Source organism: Sarcophilus harrisii, chromosome 4 (assembly GCF_902635505.1).
Source record: "Sarcophilus harrisii chromosome 4, mSarHar1.11, whole genome shotgun sequence".
Taxonomy (NCBI): domain Eukaryota; kingdom Metazoa; phylum Chordata; class Mammalia; order Dasyuromorphia; family Dasyuridae; genus Sarcophilus; species Sarcophilus harrisii.
Window position 1 is genome coordinate 272,377,846 of NC_045429.1, and position 17,637 is coordinate 272,395,482.

The following is a 17,637-nucleotide window of genomic DNA, read 5'->3' on the forward strand; positions in this document are numbered from 1 at the left end:
GTTGGAGCACATAACAGTTTATAATAGGGTTTCCTGTTTACAAACCATACCTCTATCCCAAGTTTCACCTCTACCCCACCCCCCACCCCTACATAAATGTTGGAAATGGGAGAAACTGAAGCAATAACCAGGGATATAAAAACATATAGCATCCTAGCATATTGCATGGTCCACTGTAACTGCTTAATAAATGCTTGTTGATTGATTGAAAGAGCTCTTATGATCATGAATCTAGAGCTAATCTCAGAAGCTATTTGTCCATCTTCTTCATCTTATAGATGGGGGAAGTAAAGCCCAGGGAATGGCTTATCTAAATCACTTACTATTCTGGTAGTAAGTAGCAGAGTTTGAATTTGAACCCAAGTCCTTTACCTCCAAGTTCAATATTCTTTCCATTGTATCATGTATTGAGGAACCTTCTTCTCAGAACCATTTGAGGTAGGTGCTAGTCCATTTTACAAATGAGGACAATGAGAAATTAAGTGACTTGTCTATAGGCTAAGAGGCTACTCTTAGTTACACAGGCTAAGAGATAATGAACCAGACTCTCTTGACCAACTTGCAATAAGGACTCTTTGGGGTTAAACATACTGATATTTCACCCAAGTATACTGAAGCAGACTCATGAAGGTAGGGGGAATCAGTTCTTTTGAGAGCTAGATGCCACTATAATCCTACAATTTTGCTCTGGTTCAGACACACAGGGGCCCCCGAAAAAAATTTTTTTTGGTATCCCCTTTTTTCTTCTCCTTTCCAAAACCTAGTCTTTGGTGCTTTGGAAACTAGCCACTATCTGGTGACTATAGTACAGAAGGGACTAAGCTTGGGGGCTAAGGAGGAGGCTGGACCAAGGTCTTCGAGACAGCTGAAAAATGGGAAGGCACTAGGGATGAGAGGGTCTTAGAGTATAGGATCCATTTAAGAGCAGCTTTGATTGACCTTTACATACCATTTTATAAAATCCAAGGAAACAAGAAGATAAACAAGAAAGCCAGATTAGGTATGTGAGGGAATAAAGAAGAAAGACCTGTAACCTTCCTCAAGCTCTAATACTGAAAATGCATATTCCCCTTCCATATATGTTTATACTTTCTAGTTTTACAGCTGTTTCCCTAAAAGAGGAATATATCCTATACTCCTACTATATAAGGCTTCCCTGAATGCCCTATGCCAGTGCCCCTGAGATTTAACCTGACAGCTCCTGGGACCTTGAATCTCAGAAACAGGCATGCTAAGAAACCTCTCTCAAATGCTTTGCTCCTCTCCATTTTCCCACTTGAAAAACTAAAGCAAGTGACTGTGCTGGTTGAATTAAGAGCTGTTTTACCTCTATCCATCATTGATAGTCACTCTGAGCCTTTTTCTTGTCCCTCTTGTAATGCACTCAACATTGGAGACCCTTACTTCTCCTTGGGGACTAGTCAGTCTGTCAAAGATTGACTGATCTCACAATGAACACAGCATTATAGATTTAGAATTGTAAGAGACCTCGGAGGTCATTTGGTCCAACCTCCTCACTTTATGGACAAGAAAAGCAAGGCCTGGAGGGGTAAAAGAACTTGTCCATTATCACAAAGGTATTAAATGGCAGAGCTGGAATTCCAAACCAAGTGTTCTGGTTCTAGACCCACCCTTCATAATCTTACACCATCCTTTCTTCTAATAATAATAATAATAACTCCTGCTATATTTATATCTAACATTTTAAAACTTTTCAAACAGTTTTTATATCTGCTTTTATTTTAGTCTTATATGAGCATTTCAAGTTTTGTTTCCTCATCTAAAATCAGTGTTGGACCAGATGACTTTTAGGGTCTAGTCGAGCTATTTGTAAGTCTGTGAGCAACTCTTTGAGATTGGCAGAGCAGGTATTATTATCCTCTTTTTAAACAGGAAGAATCTGAGACCTAGAGAGGTTGTGATTTGTCCAAAATCACAAAGTATTCAAGCTATGATGAGAATACAGATCTCCTGTGTAATCTGCACAGGGCCACACAGTTAAAATCGACTTAGCAGCCCCTACATTGCAGGAGTTAATTGTATAATAAGAGAGTTTGGACAATTATGTCATCAATGGCAACCCATAATGATCAAATTATTAAAGTAATTTGAGGAGAAAGAGAGTAGGACAGAGATCTGTGGAAGCTAGGTAGGGAATCTGAGGCTTGTTAGAGAAGACTGACTTTGAAGTTAGATTTAAGGGTCGGGAAGGATACTCTACATCATGGATTAGAAAAGAAAGCTTATTTCAGGTATTCGAGCATAAGCCTCTCTTACTGTAACCTCCATCCCAGGCTCTACACTTAATCCTAGGGAAATTCTAGAGAGGGAAATTTTAACAAATCTTTAAGACATTCCTTTCTCATTGCTGAAAGAGCTCTCTGGATCCCAATGCACCTCTACCCCTTTGGGGGAACAGTGGCCCTTGGAATGATGGGATGTGCTTGGGTTCTATCTGAAGAAGTGGGTCACAACATAGCTCCAAGGACTTCTTTTTAGGCTGAATTCATCAGGAAAGTTTAGAAAGGCATCTAATATCTGTGGGAGGCCAGAGTCATGGATGGAGCTGACTGCCATAGCAGAAAAGGGAGAAATAACAAGATTATCCTGTCTCCCAATTCCCAAAACCTCCTTGGCCATAAAGGCTGATCGCAGAGATCATTTTAGATGTCAACATAGAGGTCCTCTCACATTATTCAATCAAAAGCTATTTCCTTATGCACAAGAAATTATGGAGGAGTACAAAGACATGTCTCCTGACAACCACCACCCCTACACCTCCCCCTTTTCCCCACCTCTCCCCAAAAAACCAACCCTAACAGTTTAGCTGGAGAGTCAAAACATCTACTACACAGAAAAATATAAGTAGCAGTAATAGAAACCTAGAATATCTGGGTTGGAATCCACTTGAGATATCTAGACCAACTTCCTTTTACAGGTGCAGATGCTGAGATATAGACAAGTGAAGTGACTTCTCTAAAGAAACATAGTGGAAGAGGTGTGACTAAAATCTAGGTCTGCTGTTTCCTAGCATGGTGGTTTTTCCTTTACATCAATTGGCTCTCCTCCTTTAAAACCCAGCTCACACGCTACCTCCTCCACAAAGCACTCCAAGATCCCCTCATCACAAATGAGGCAATCACTTCAGATTGTGAGCTCTTTGAGGGACTGCCCTTTGCTAATCTTTAATTCCTAGCACAGTGCCTGATTTAGTAGGTGCTTAATAAATGCTTATTCACTGACTTTCTCCTCCCCTTCAAAGTCCACAAAATGCTTTGTTTGAGGATAGACTATTATTCAACATTTCTTAATTGTCAGTCCCCTGAGGCCAGGAACCAGGTCTTATCCAAAAGTGAATTTCATTTAGTGCTTAGGGGATTGCTGAGCTCAGAGCAGGTGGGTAAATATTCACTGTTATGTAGTTTTGTAACATTGTATCAGACAGGAATTCAGAGGAAGGAGAGATCATTGTGGAGCAGAGTGATAAGGAAGCTCTCAGTGTCTAAGTTTGGACTTGAGTTTTTAAAAGGGCTTGGTAAGAGTCAATAAAGTGAATATAGATAGTGAGAATACAGGAACATGTAGACAATTTTGGTTGCAAGTCTCCTAGTTGTCACCTAGCTCTCAGAGAAGATCCTTTGAGGAAACTTAGAGCTCTCCTTCCTTGTGTCCTCCCCATCCCTCCATGATCTGATCCATCAGGACCACTGTTCCCATTTCATATTCCATTTTACAGATGGTAGGAAGCCCCTTGCAAGGAGTCTTTTCCAAATTTCTCCTACTCTCTTCCCCTCTATTTTCCTCACCTCTTTTCATTTGATCAGTTGCCTCTGGCTTTCTCAGCCCAGTGACGTGCCCTTCTCACTTCCCTACACACTGAGGGACACACACACTACCCTTGGCACACGCCACCCAGGCCACACCCCAGACACTCGCCAGACCCTAGCAGAGTAGTTCCCCCTTCCCTACTCATTTCCTGCCTTCATCTAGAAAAGAAGAATTAACAAAAAGAAGAAGAAAGAAAAAGGAGGAAAAAAAAGAGACCCCACTCCATCTCATTAAGAAAGTAAACACAAGAGCCGTCTAAGTGTCTAATTAAGCTTCTAATTAGTCCCTGCTTGTTACTAATGCAAATTAGATTACTCCGCTTAACTACAGCATGTCCACAACACCCTTGTTAATTGCGGCCTTTTGAAATTAAATTACTCCCTAATTAGCATATCAAAGCCATTGATTCGGAGCCAGGAAAGATGAGGGCAGGAGAAGGCGAATGCCAAGTTTGGTTAATCAGAGACCGCTAATAAAATCGTGATGTCTTACGTGGGGGGCTGAGTTTGGGGGCACCCTATTGCAAAGGTTTAGGAGCTCAGTCCAGTTCTTCAGCTGTCCTTTTGGAGTCTGGTTCCTGAAAGGAAGCTGAGTACTAGGGAGCTCCAGATGGGCACTAGGCAGTGGACATTGGGCATGTAAGATTGGGCAAGTAAGCAGCTGCAGCTCACCCAGGAGGGTCCTATCATGTTAATGGACTGTCCACCCACCAGGCCTTGGTTAATATTTTCTTACCCTGAGTCCTCTAAGCCTTTCTCTCTTCACCTAAAAAACAAAACAAAACAAAAAGAGGGATGACCAGGGGAAAGTCCCAAGGTCAGGAGGTCTGGATCCTAGTGTTTCACACTATCTGTATGGTCAATGCTCTGTGCCTCTCTGAGATGCAGATTCTTCATTTGTAAAATGGAAACTATAATGCTTTTACTACGTATTTTAGTTTGTACGGGTTGAATTTGATAAAGCATATAAGTAGCAGAAAAATGTGAATTTTTCCCCACTGGCACTCATTTTCCACCAACATCCAGAGAAGTGGAAGCACACCTGATGACTGCTCTCCTGTCCTTATACTTTGGAGTTTCCCTCTTTCCTCTCTCACCTCTGAACACATTCTAAAGGAAAAGTTCAGGTGGACTGAATTGACAGACTCTGTTCTTTTCTACATCAGCCAGCTCTGGGGCTCCCTTCCCTCTCTCCTGATGTAGCCCTATGAGAACTAGACCCATTCTAGGCATCCATCTCACTGAGGGCCCCAGAATTCTATCAAGTTTCCTGGGCATAATGCCAGAGGAGTAGGGACATCTTGGGACATCTCTCACCACCTCCTTGTTCTGGCCAGCACCCAGCACCAGGCTAAGCACATAGAAGTCATTCAGCAATACTCCATTGGTTGGATTCCAGACCAGGTTTGCTGAGCCTCCCATTCTATCTAGGTCTTTTTACAACAAAGATAAGGATATTAGGTAAAGGGGGGAGGGAGGAATAAAAGAATTAGTAGGGGGAGAACTCAGGTTGTTCTGCCTTTGTTCTTTGAGCCGAAAATCAGCTTCCCCTGGTACAGTCAGCAATGCTCTACCCTCAAATATCTTTCTGCATTTGTCTTAGGCTTATATTCTTTTTGGCCCTATGATCACTGCGTCCCTTTATTGTTAATCAATCCTACAAACAGATGCCAAATTACATTTTCTAAACCACAAATCAGACAATTCCCTTACTCAAAAATACTCACTGGCTCCCTATTGCTGATTTAAAAAAAAAAAAAAAAAAAAAAAAAAAAGCTGCTTCCTTAGCCTGGTATTAAAAATCCTCCAAAAATCTGTCTCCAATCTACCTTTCTATTTCACTGGGCTTTCTTAACCAAGTAGGATTGTGTGTTACTCCGAGCCTGTCTTCAATTTATAGACTGTCCGAGGCTAGGATCTCTTCTAGAACAGTATCTTAATAAGTGATTATTGAGGGAGGAGACAAACTGAGAAAGGGAGATGACTTGTCCAAGTTCATACGGCTTGTGTCAGAGACAGGACTAGAAATCAGTTCTAATTCCAGGTCCGGTATTATCGTATTGACCAACCCTGCCTTCAGCTATTCCTTTCCCCCAGAAATGGTCTGGGAATGAACGACATAAAAAGGTTTAGTTCTGATGGCTTCCTTTCGTGAGGGGAGTGGGGGTGGGCCCCCTGGGTAAGGATGGTAGGTATACTTGATCTTACTCCCCAGCTACTCCCTTCTCGCGACAGAAGTAAAGGGGGTCTACCTGAGTTCCTCGATAAAGCAGGAATACAGCCAGAAACATCCAGTTTTTTTGTTTGTTGGGGAATTTTTATTTATTTATTTAAATGGGAGATAAACATGGGACAAGTGAGAAGGGAAGGCAGAGGCAGAAATACCGAGAGGCTGATATGTGCAGTGGGAGAGGTGGACAGCCTTGCGGCAGCCTGGCAAGAGCTACTGGCATCAAGAAGCTTGATTCCGTTGGTTTTATTTTAGGAGATGGGTAAAATTAAAAGAGAAAGAAAGAGAAATGAAGAGGGGGTGGGAGGCTACGAGTCGAGGGAGGGGGGCATGCTGGTGTCCCGTAGAGGAGTATGGATGTGGGGGGAGACGAGACGGCAGAGCACAAGGGCCCAGCCGTTCCCCGCTCCCCCCCACCCCCGCTACACTGAGCTCTCTCCCAACGAGATTCAATTAATTGATAAGAAGAGGCATCAAATTAATTTCTCGAGGATGTGAGATTCTGATGAAGGGAAATCTCCTCGATGGGAATCAGAGTGGAAGGGGAGGGAGGAGGAGGGGGCACAGCCCTTTCTAATCAGGCTCCAGCTACTTAATTGGGGGGTGGGTGTCCTACTCCCTCCTAGGCTTCATTGTACCCCACCCACACTGCACCTTGGGGAAGATGGGACCCATGATTGGACACGGTGGGGTAAGGATTCTGGACATGTCATAAAGGCTCCTCTTGCCTGAGCCACCTTCCTGTTTCCTCAAGAAATCAGAAGGGCCACGGTCTAGAGGAAGGAATGGGCCGATGGACTAGTCTGGCTATTTTCAACTGTGATTTGGGCAAAGCAGCTTATGTACTTGTGTGTGTGCCTGTGTGTGTGTTCCCATAGTTTGTAGGTTCTGGTGAATACACTCTCTACTTCCAGAGAGCATGAAGATTTACACGGTATGTCTTAGGTAGATAGTGAAATTATTTTAGTTTTCTGAGATCTGTTTTCAGATAAAACCAACCCCCTCATTTTACAGATGAAGAAACTGAGGCACAGAAATTAGTAACTTGCCCAAAGTCACACAGGTTAATAAATGGCAGTCCTGTGACTCAAATCCAGGTTTTCCAACTCTAAAACTAATGTTCTTTCCTCTTCCTGTTATTAATATATTGATTTAGGAATAGGCACATTTTGTGTGCTTTACCGTGTGCGCACATTCAGAGTCCTTATTTCTCTAGCCTCTCCCTGCTTTCTCCATCACTTGTGAGCAGGTCAAGGAGGGGTGGGTCCCTATGGATTGAGACTGGGATAGGAAGATGAAATGGGCCTTCCATAGTATGAAGGGCATCCCCAGTCCTAAGGGTTCCTTGATGAAGAATGAAAGTTACCAGCTACTCAGTTATTTTCCAACCTCTTCCATTCCCTTCCTCAATTACAAGCAAATACATTCAAAGAGAGGATTCTAGGTCCTGCTTTCAGGGAACTTCAAACTCTGAGAGATAATGCATTTACAAACCAGTGCACTTCTGGGATTATTAGGTTCAACTTCCTCATCTTAGAAATGGAATGAAGGTCCAAGCAATAACTTGCTCAATTTCAAACAGAAAAAAATTGAATCCAGGTTGTCTCTATTCCAGATCCAGGGAGTCTTCTTTCTAACACATCATATTACCTTCTGATTAAAATATTTACCTAAAGCAAAGAGAGTTGGGTGGTAAGTGTGAGAAGAGACTTAAGAAGTTTTTTCTCTTAATGTGTTGAGGGAGATTCCTGGAGGAAGTGACATGCTTAGATTTATAGACTTTAGGCCCCAAGGCAAAGGAGAAGCACTGTGGTCCAATGGAAAGGACTGGAATTCAGAAATCAGGGAACCTGGGTTCAGATCCTGTCTCTGCCAATTGCTGCCCATGTGATTTTGTTCATGTCACTTCCTCTTTTCCTGGCTTTAGTTTCCTCCTCTAGAAAATAAGGGGATTGGATGAGATCCATCTCCAAAGTCTCTTCCAATTCTAAACCTCCTGATTGTATTTCCTGGTACTCCCCAGGGAGCCTTTAGTGACAAACCAATGAGTCCTCATTAAAAATGTGAGTGCCTGCTTCAAGTTAGGATTCTCATTCTCTTTCTCCCCTGACATATCCTTGCTCAACCTTCCTGGCAAACCATGATGCCCCCACTCCCCTTTCTGGGCTTGGATTCAGTTCAGGGATGATGTCACCATTTCTAGTACCAGGGAAACCTCAGGCAGCCCCTTTGGGCTCTCCAACCAGACTCTCCAAAGGACAGAAACCAGTAAACTGAGAAGTACTGCTTCAGCTCCAGTCCCAGAGCTCCCAACTGAAAATGCTCAGAGAAGAAAGGAAAGGAAAAAGAGAAAGTACTTTCTCTGCCCTTTCCCACCCCAGTCTGAACACTAAAACCAGATGAAGTAGTTGGGAGAGGAAAGAAAGTGGGGGAAAAGGTGTAAGGACTCAACCTGCAGACATGGGGAAGTAGTCACAGAACTTGGAGGGTCCCCAATAATAAAAACTCATATTCACAGCAATTTAAAATCTATAAAGCACTTTGCTCTCAATAATTTTGTGAGAACAATAGGGTTTTACATTTGCTTCCAGTTATAAATCCTATGAACCTCATCCTAACTAAGCTGAAGTATGGGTTCACACAGACTAGTTAGATGCAAGCCAAATCCATTGCTCTGTGCACTATACCTACCAGATTCACTTCAGAAATCCAGCTCTAGTCCTTCCAGAAAGTGTGAATAATCAACATTTCGCTACAGAAAGGTGTTCCTCTAAAAGGGAATTCTATACCATCACACCTTCAGGGATATCAAAGGCTTCTCGGAGTCTTAAACCCTAAGGACCTGAGGGTTTGTTATTTCTGTATTACTCTATTTCCTAGCCTTGTGCATCCAGCGTGGAATGCAGTTTTTTTTGTTGTTGTTGTTTGTTTGGTTTTTTTTGGAGTGGGGGTGAGGTGGAGAGGTGGAAGTGGAAGTTGTTTTTGTTTTTAATAAATGTGTTAAGGATCTTGGTTCCTATTGTGACTGGGCTATTTTCTATCTATGTGACCCTGGGCAAATCAGCTCTCTACCTCAGTTCCCCTATTTGGGGCTAAAAAAGAGTAGTTGACCTACTTGACCTCTGAGATCTCTTCCAGCTTTAAATCAATGGTGCTTTAAAATTAGCTGGGTCTTTACTTTCCTTGGTTAATAGAAAATAGTCTTCTCCAACTCACCTTCCAGATCTTTCCCCAACGCACTTACTGGAAACCTTTCCCTCCCACCCCATTCCCAACTTTGAAAATAATAGGATTTAGAGCCAAAATCGACTGAGGAGATCATCTAAGTCTATCTTTGGTATATAGAGCCTGCTGCCTCTGACCAGGCCTCAACTGCTCCACTAAAGGCCTCCTCTACTTTCATTTGAATTTAAAATACAAACTATTTCCCTAAAGCAGCTTTCTAACCAAGTCCTCCAGAGGCAGAAATTTGTCACCATCGTTCCCACTGCTATAACTGTCTTCCCTTCCCACTCACCCCTATGCTACACACACACACACACACACACACACACACACACACTTTCTCTCTCTCTCTCTCCCTCTCTCTCTCTCTCCTTTCCTTCTCTCTCCCTCCCTATCCCCTTTATCTCCGGGTACACAGAATAGGAGGGAAATCTCAGAAAAAAGCAGAGGGATGGTGAGGCATGTGGACAGAAAACCTTAGGTAAGACTAAGATCTGGCTAATCCGGATGTGAGACAGTAGACAAGGTGGAGAGAGGGGAGATGCTGGTCCTCAGAGAAGCTTGGGTAAGACAGAAAATGAAAAGGACAAAAGTCTGAGATTAGAATATCAGTCCGTAGCCAAGGTGGATGTTAGAGAAAGTTTTATAGGATTTTGATCTATAAAAGACTTCAGAGAACATGCAGTCCAATGACATCACATTACAAATAAAAAGAAACTGAGAATCAGGACTATGGAGTAACCTGCTCAAAGTCACACAGTTATGGAATGAGACGTCTCCAAGGTGATATCTGGTCCTATAGACTCCTATTATCTCCATCCTAGTCCTGGAAACCAGTCACAGATCTATGCACCCTTAAGAAAGTGGCTTCTGGGATTAGATCCTAATATCCAGCAGCAGCTTGGAGTTTGAGAAGGGAGCACAGAGAACCCAAAGGGACAGTCTAAGAGTTCAGCAAACATCAGTCACAAGAAGGTGGAAGAACACAGCCATACAAATGTTCCAGTTCTTCTTCCTGAGAATCTATATTTCTTCAGAAAGTCTACTCACTAGTGTGAAAGAAGAGATCTGTCTTTATTCCCCATTCTCTTTCTTCATCTGGGCAACACCAGAAGATTGGAGAAGGGGTGGGGAAAGAGAGGAGGTGATCTCTGGGTAACCAGACATCCAGGGGCCTGATCAGTTACTGATTCTGGCCACCCCAGGCTCCCCATTACCTTTTTGCTCCTAACTAAATCCCAAGGAATGTAGTTATTCTATCAGTGCAAGGAGGAAGAGAATGTCACTCTAACACTGAGCCCCCAAAATATCTACAACTGAGGCAGATTTTGGTCATATCCTCATCCCACTGTCATTCCCAGAATGAGCCCAATAATTTAGGGTCCCTAAGACAGCATCACAGCAGAAGCTTAGAAAGTTTTAATTCTAGACAAGGTGAAGCCAAGAAGTAGGGAGAGTTTGTATCTTTTTAGAGGATGCAGGTACTACAAACAGGTTGTCTAGGTAATCAGGAGAAACATGCCTTTTTTTTTCTTTTTTCCTTTCACTATCCTTTATCCAGAGTGGTGAAACTGAGAATCCCAAATTGTCCAAGCCCATCTTATATTAAGTTTATCTTCATGGACACCTGTCTTTTTGAAGAAAGACAGTGACAAGCAGTAAAGGGAAGAGACAGTGATTTCCATCTTCCTCCACTACTTTTCTGATCATTCTCACTTGTCTCCAAGAAGAGAAAGGAAAGGAGTAGAGCAGAGTAGAGAAGAGAGGACAGGACAGGGAAAGGACAGGGAAAAGAAGAGAGGAGAGAAGAGGAGAAGAGAAGAGAGGAGAGAAGGAAGGGGAGGGAAAAGCTAGATCTTGTTCAGTCTCTGGGGAAAAGAAAACTAGCACAACACTGGATGTGAGGGTAAGGGAGTTGATGATGGTTAAGGAGACAGAGAACCATTTTCTTGCTCAAGGTCACACAGGTAGTAAGTGGCAGAACCTGGATTGAAATTCATATTCTTTCATTTCAGTCTGGTGCTTTCCTCGCCCAAACACAAAAATTTGATTACTGAACCAGCCACTCGTTTTTTGGAAATTGTACAGGATATACACCCCTCATAGCAAGAGAAGAGATCCAGATACTAAGTGCTGGGAATGCTAAGAGTAAAGATGTCTTATAGTATCATTCTTTATTGCCTCATACAACTTCTGACTTTTCCAGATTTTAGGCAATATTGCCTTCCTCCTTACCTGCTGTTCAGGCAGGTAAGTTCCAGAAGGAGAAAGGAAGGAAGGGGAGTAAAGGGAAGGAGAGGTGAGAGGAGGGGAGAGCTCGATTGAGAAATCTTTGCAATCAGAACTCTTCCTTTTTCTCCTCTCCTTTTCACCAACAGTAAAAGTAATCAAGAGGAGGTAACTAACTGCGCCATTAATTAACCCCTCCTATACACATTTTCCATTCATCAGTTTACTAAGAGCTTAAATCCTTGTAGTCACAATTTTATCTGTGTCCAGGAAGTCCCCCTGGTCCTTACTTTCTCCTCTTTCTGCCCTGAAGACCTTAGACAAACTAGACTCCTAACACAGCTCTCATCCACCTGAATTTAACTTGTATTTATGAAATGCCTCGAAATGTTTGGCTAGGAATAGTCTACAGATGTGGAAGAATCACACAACCACTGGTTCCGTGCAACTGAGTCAGAACTAAGGAGGAGAAGGGTAAAAGATGGAGTAACCTTGGAACACAGAATATTAGAATATGATAAAATATCTGAACTGAGCTATCTCAGTAAATACAATGTTATAACTCAGAAGCAAAAATAATGGAACTGCATGGGATACCATCTAGTTGAATGTATGTATTCTACAGATACAGAAACGAAGGCCCCAAAGATCAACTGATTTGCCCAAGTTCATCCATCCAGTTAGTATCAGAGCTGAGACTGAAAGCTAACTCTGATGCCCAGCTCCCCACAGCATCAAAGACAAGGTACTTTCCATATAAGAGTTTATAATCTGGGGGCTTGAGAGGCATTTGAATGAAATATCTGAGTAACAATTCACAGGATAATAATAGATTTTGAGGCTGGAAAGAACCTTAGAGTTAATGAATTAGCAAGCATTTATTAAGCACTTACTATGGGGTCAAGTACTGTGTTAGATGTTCACAGACTTCGTGCCCCACCCTGCCCCACACCAGAAAGAAGAAAAACTGAGCCCAGAGAGACTTGTCCTGGTCTCCTGGTTGGTCACACAGATAATAAGTGGGAGAGGCAGAATCAGAATTAACATCCTCCAGATCCCATTTCCAGAAGGCTTTTTCCAGGAGAACACAATTACAAGATAGGACAAGAGCTTTTACCTAAGTGAAATGTAAAGTTAGTCTGGGAAGCCTTCTTCTTGGAGGAGCTGAATCTTGAATATCCCTACCTTCTCACCAACCTAATGTCTTTCATCCAAGCTCACAGATTTTTAAGGGTAGATAGTGAATATGCTGAGCCTAACAAAGAGGAATAGAGAGTGCATATTGAGCAAGAGGAATACTCTACACATTTCACCAAACTCCTCAATTATAAGGAAGACACTTCATCAAAGCCCAGGGAGAAGCTTTCTAGATCAAAACAGCTTCGGAATAGAGAGCTTTTTTGAGGGGAGGGGGGTAAATTTAGGAGACAAGGATTACACTTCTATTCTGGTAATTGCACCTGGAGCAAGGCCCTTACTTCTTTAAGCCTAAATCAGTAATGTCCTGAAACCTTGGGCGAACTGAGATGTTTGGGGGTGGGATGATGGAGAAGGGACTATATGACCAGCTCCCTTTTAACTTTGCAGGGGGTTGTTGGGGAGTAGAGGCAAGGCAGCCCGGATGCAAGTTGGCTCCCGCCTATGGGCGTTTCCCCTTCCCAATGCCAGGCTCTCTCAGCCTGCAGGGCTCCAGGGTTCCCCAGTCCTTTAGCTCTCGAGATAAACATCTGGGACATTTAAAAAAAAGTTTAAAAAACGTTTAGTTAAAAAAGAAAAAAAAAAACTCCCTGGGGTCGATGCCAGGAGAGAAGGTGCTATCTGCTCTCTTTTCCTCAAGACGCTGCCCCTACCCCGGCCGCTCCCGTCCAGCCCTCCAGCCCCTTCTCAAGGCAGGGGAGGAACTTGGGGAGGGGGATTGGCAACGAGTGCTGGTGGGGTGGGGTGGGGCGTGAGGAAGACTGGATCAGGGACTTGTCAAGGCGGAACTCTCCTGAACTAAGCTCTTCTTTCCGAATCCTAAAAGTGTATGTATTTGAGGATGGGGGGAGGGTTGAAAGTATGTGTAAGGGAAGCAGTAAGATATCTTCATAGTCACGCTGACCCGAGACCCACAGCGATCTGGGGTGTAAGTGTGAAGATGAAAAAAACAGAGGTCCAAACACAAAGTTTCAAAAAACAGAAGGGAGAAAATGACTAAGGCAGCCCAGGAGAAAATGAGGCAAAGAGAATGAGTTTTTTACTTCCTTCTACATAAGGGGGAGAGGGGAAAGAGTTCCATCTCGCAAGGTAACAAAAGATGATCTCCGCCTGCAGCAGCAAAATTTCAAACCCAAGTTTTTCAACTTAAAAACAATGAAAACCTTCACATCCTCTCAGAACAACTTTCCTCTGTGGGACGGATAGGGGAGGATTTGCACTATGGTCAAAGAGCCGGAATGGTAGAGGTGCGGACCATTGGATGCTGAAGTAAGAGCTGTCATTCCGCCAAGACCCGGGATCAGCATGTCTCGGTAACCTCCGAGAACAGCCGTATCCCAATACCTCGGCCTGCCCATACCCGCCGCACCCGGGGCCTTTGGTTGGTGCTTGACCCCAACTAAGAGAAGAAAAATGGAGATCCAAGAAAGAAGCTGGAAACTGAAGGGACTTAACTTGCCCTAAGCGCTTCTCCCGGAGTCCTAATATCCCCATTGTAGTCCAGAGAAACCAGCATGTACAAACTCCGCGGAGCCACAGGGCTCCCACCAGAGCCGAGGGGAGCAATTCATCCAGAATCCCCAGGATGAAAGTGGAGTGAACTTCGGGTGACTTAATTACCCGAATAATTGTTTCAATTCCCTGGGCTTAACTTTGGCTGCAAAAATAGGGTCGCAGTTCCCTGCCCTTCTATCCTCTTCAGTTGCTGTGGCCTAAAGTGATGTTTCTGCTTCCGACTCCTGGGGCTAAAGCTAGGAACATTCTTAACTTCAGTCTTCCTCCGAAAGTCCAGAAATACAAATGCTAGGAAAGGATTCACCTTCAGGCTACGGGAGCCCTAGCTAGTCCCCAGATGGAATGTATTTATTTATTTGTCTTGTTAAAAAAAAAAAAAAAAATCCAGCCTGGTCAGATTTAAGGAACCAAGAACTGAGGTGGTGATCCTTAAGTGGGGCAAAAACCCGCATTGGCCAAAAGAGCATTTTCTCGAAACCCCTCTGGAAAGTAATCTCAGTTCTCCCCTTCTTCAGTTGGGGGAAGAGGAGTAGAGAGAAAACCCGACGTCTCTCATCCTTTTTCTTCCCTTTATCCTCCCTTCATTCCATACTGGGTGCCCTCAACTTGGTCCTCTCCAGATGCGGAAAGTTGGTTGGGAAATTCGTCGGGTTCAATTATGGCTGTTGGACTGGCAGGCAGTCGCTTCGATAGCACCCGGTTACGTTGAAGTACTTTTGATGGCGGCATGAGTTTGAAAATTGAAGCCAAGGGGGTTATATGTGGGTGGGGGAAAAAAGAAAAAGCAGGGAGGGGGGATAGGGGATTTCTGAGGTCATATGCAGGGTGGGTCACCATTTCGCCCTCTCTGCCTCGTCCCCTCCCCCATTTCACTCATTCTCAGAATCTCCCGGGGAACTTCTCATCTTATTACTAGACGAATGAGAATTCGGAGCAGCCCCGAAACTCAGAATCCGCTTCAGACGAAATGACAACTTTCGGGGGTCGGGAGAGAGGGTGGAGTACGGTAAGGATCGAAAAGAAGGGAGAAGGGGAGGCATTTGTTAGGTAGGAGAAAAAGTACCTGACCCTAAAGGGACATTTCAAAGCGGTCAACATCCACACATCCCAGTCCGGGACCTGGTGAAGCCTAAGTTTGCTTTTCCACTCTGTGACATAGGGTTCAAGGAAAACAGAACAAGTGTCTTGAAGACTTCATGGTACGGGGGTACTACTTGGGATCTACGGGCAGCAGGCGGCAGCCCAAGACAACACGCAGGTGAGGGGCTGTGTTAATAGGTTCCCCCCCCCCCAACTTATTACATACACACACACACACACACACACACACACACACCAGAATACTCCTCCTGCTAGGATTCCAGTCTGGCAGCTGTCTCCATCGGTCCAGCTCACGGCAAAGACCCCCTTGCCTCTCTCCGCCAACCTGATGAGGGGGGGCATCCTGGACAAGGGTGCTCGGAGCCAGGGAATCAGTTGGACAGCTCAGTCCTTCCCTCCAGAACCATCAGAAGGACCTTCTCAAGTGGAGACTTCTAAGTCTTCGGGAAGTTTTTTTTCTTTCCATCTCTACCTCAACTATAAGACTGATCCAGGGTATGGGGTGGGAGCGGAAGAACGACTCAAGACCGTATATTGTCCACAAATAGATACATGGGAACACAATTTCCCCCCAAGTTTTGGACTTAGTAAAACCAGATCCCTTTCTTACAGAAACTTGAGCGGCTCCTGGCTCTCGGCTGCATTACAAACCCCATGCCATAGCTCTGCCCTATAGGGAGAGTCCGGCACCGATGGGGTGGGGTGGGGTGGGGGGCTAGGGAGGAGGGAGAAGAAGGAGCAGGCTCCTGTATCTCTCTCCCTTCAGTCCAGCAAAGTCCCAGCCGGGAAGTTGTCTTTGTCTGACTCCCGGCTCCAGGGGGGTCCGCTTTCCCTCCTCCCCCCCCTCCACTAACCCAGCCCTGAAGGAGGCGGGGCTGACGCTTTGGCATCGTGGTGGGGGGGGGAGGGTTCAAAGGGGGGGTTGCCAGAGGGGAGAGATGGGGTGGGGGCGGAATAAGTAGCCTCTTCCCGGGATGGGGGGGGCGCGACTACGACGATTCCCTACCCCCACTAACCGGCTGCCCCCACCTGTTCCCTCGGCAACGCTAGGACTAAACTCGGTCTCGGGGGTGGGGGGGCGACAGGAAAGGGGGTGCCGGGGCGAGGGATGCGTATATCTTCGCAGTGTGATCATTGCCCCGCAAAGCACCCCATCTCAAGCTTAAAAAAAAAAAAGTCAGCACGAAGCCCGGCCCAGTTCCGTCTCCCGGCAGTTTGCAAACACAAAGTGAGTGGTGAGTGAGCTAGTGAGCGCGAGCTTCTTGCTCTCAGCCCATTCCGCCCTCCGGACCCCGCGGCCCCCCTCGCCCCACCTCCTACCCCCCACCCGGGCCCCAGCACGTACCTGTCCGGGTTCCGAGGTTCCACTATGGATTCCGGATCCCTCAGCCCGCCCGGGGCATGGGGCTCTCGCTCCGGCCGCTGCTGCCCCGGCCCTGCAGCCGCTGCCTACTGCTCCTGCAGCTGCTCCGGCTCCTCCGGCTCGGGCTCCGCCGCCTCCCCCTCCCCCCGGGGCAGCCCCGCTCGACTCTAGGCTCCGGCGCCCGGCGCCCTAGCCCCTTCGGGGCATCGCACTGGAGGGGGCGGCTCCCGCTTGGGCTCGGGTTTGGGCTTGGACTCCGGCTCCTTTTCGGGCTTTGGCTCCTCGCTCCTCGCTCCGCTCGCTCGCCTCTTCTCCTTCTCGCGTCCTCCGCTCCTCTCGGCTCCTCCGGACCCCGGCGTCCCCGCCCCCGGCCCAGCCCTTGTTCCGGCCCCGGCTCCTCCCCGCCTCCGCTGCCGCCTCCGCCGCGCCCTCCCGGGGCTCGGAGCGGGAAGAGGGGGGGCTCCGTCCTGGGCCGTCCGGCGGCGCTGTCCAGTGCGGAGGGCAGGAGGCTCGGGACTCCGGGCTAGGGGTTGCGACTGAGCAGGGGCTGCGAATGAGTGACTGCGAACGGGAGGGGGCGGGGGCAGGAGGATGAGGAGGAGGAGGAGGAGGAGGAGGAGGAAGAGGAGGAGGAGGAGGAGGAGAGGAGGAGGAGGAGGAAGGGGGAGAGGGGGAGAGGGAGAGGGAGGGAGAGAGGGAGGGAGCAAACCAGGGAGGGAGAGAGGGAGAAAGGGAGGGAGACAGGCAGGGAGGGAGGGAAGAAGGGGGGAGACTAACTTCCAGCGCTACCATAATTCATCTAAAACAGGTGCAGCCGCTTTCACTTATTGAAATAGCCGCGGGAGAGGAAAGACTAGGAGAGAAGAAGCTTTTGGGGAGAGAGAGTGGGAAGTCGAGAGAGTTGGGGTACGGGTCTAGAAGATTCCCGGACCAGCAGGAGAACGCGAGTA

The 17,637-nt window shown here is 46.0% G+C and overlaps 1 protein-coding gene across 2 annotated transcripts in view; it reads right to left on the bottom strand.

Annotated features, from left to right (window-relative positions):
* The window catches only part of FOXP4 (forkhead box P4), a 99,158-nt gene extending 81,856 nt beyond the window's left edge, over nt 1–17,302 (bottom strand). Inside the window, exon 1 of one of the 2 annotated variants that reach the window (XM_031964888.1) lies at nt 16,670–17,302. The gene's annotated coding sequence lies outside the window, so the exon portion shown is untranslated. The remainder of the gene's footprint in view (nt 1–16,669) is intronic. The other variant, XM_031964889.1, reaches the window with a different exon arrangement.
* Nucleotides 17,303–17,637: the final 335 nt, after the last annotated feature.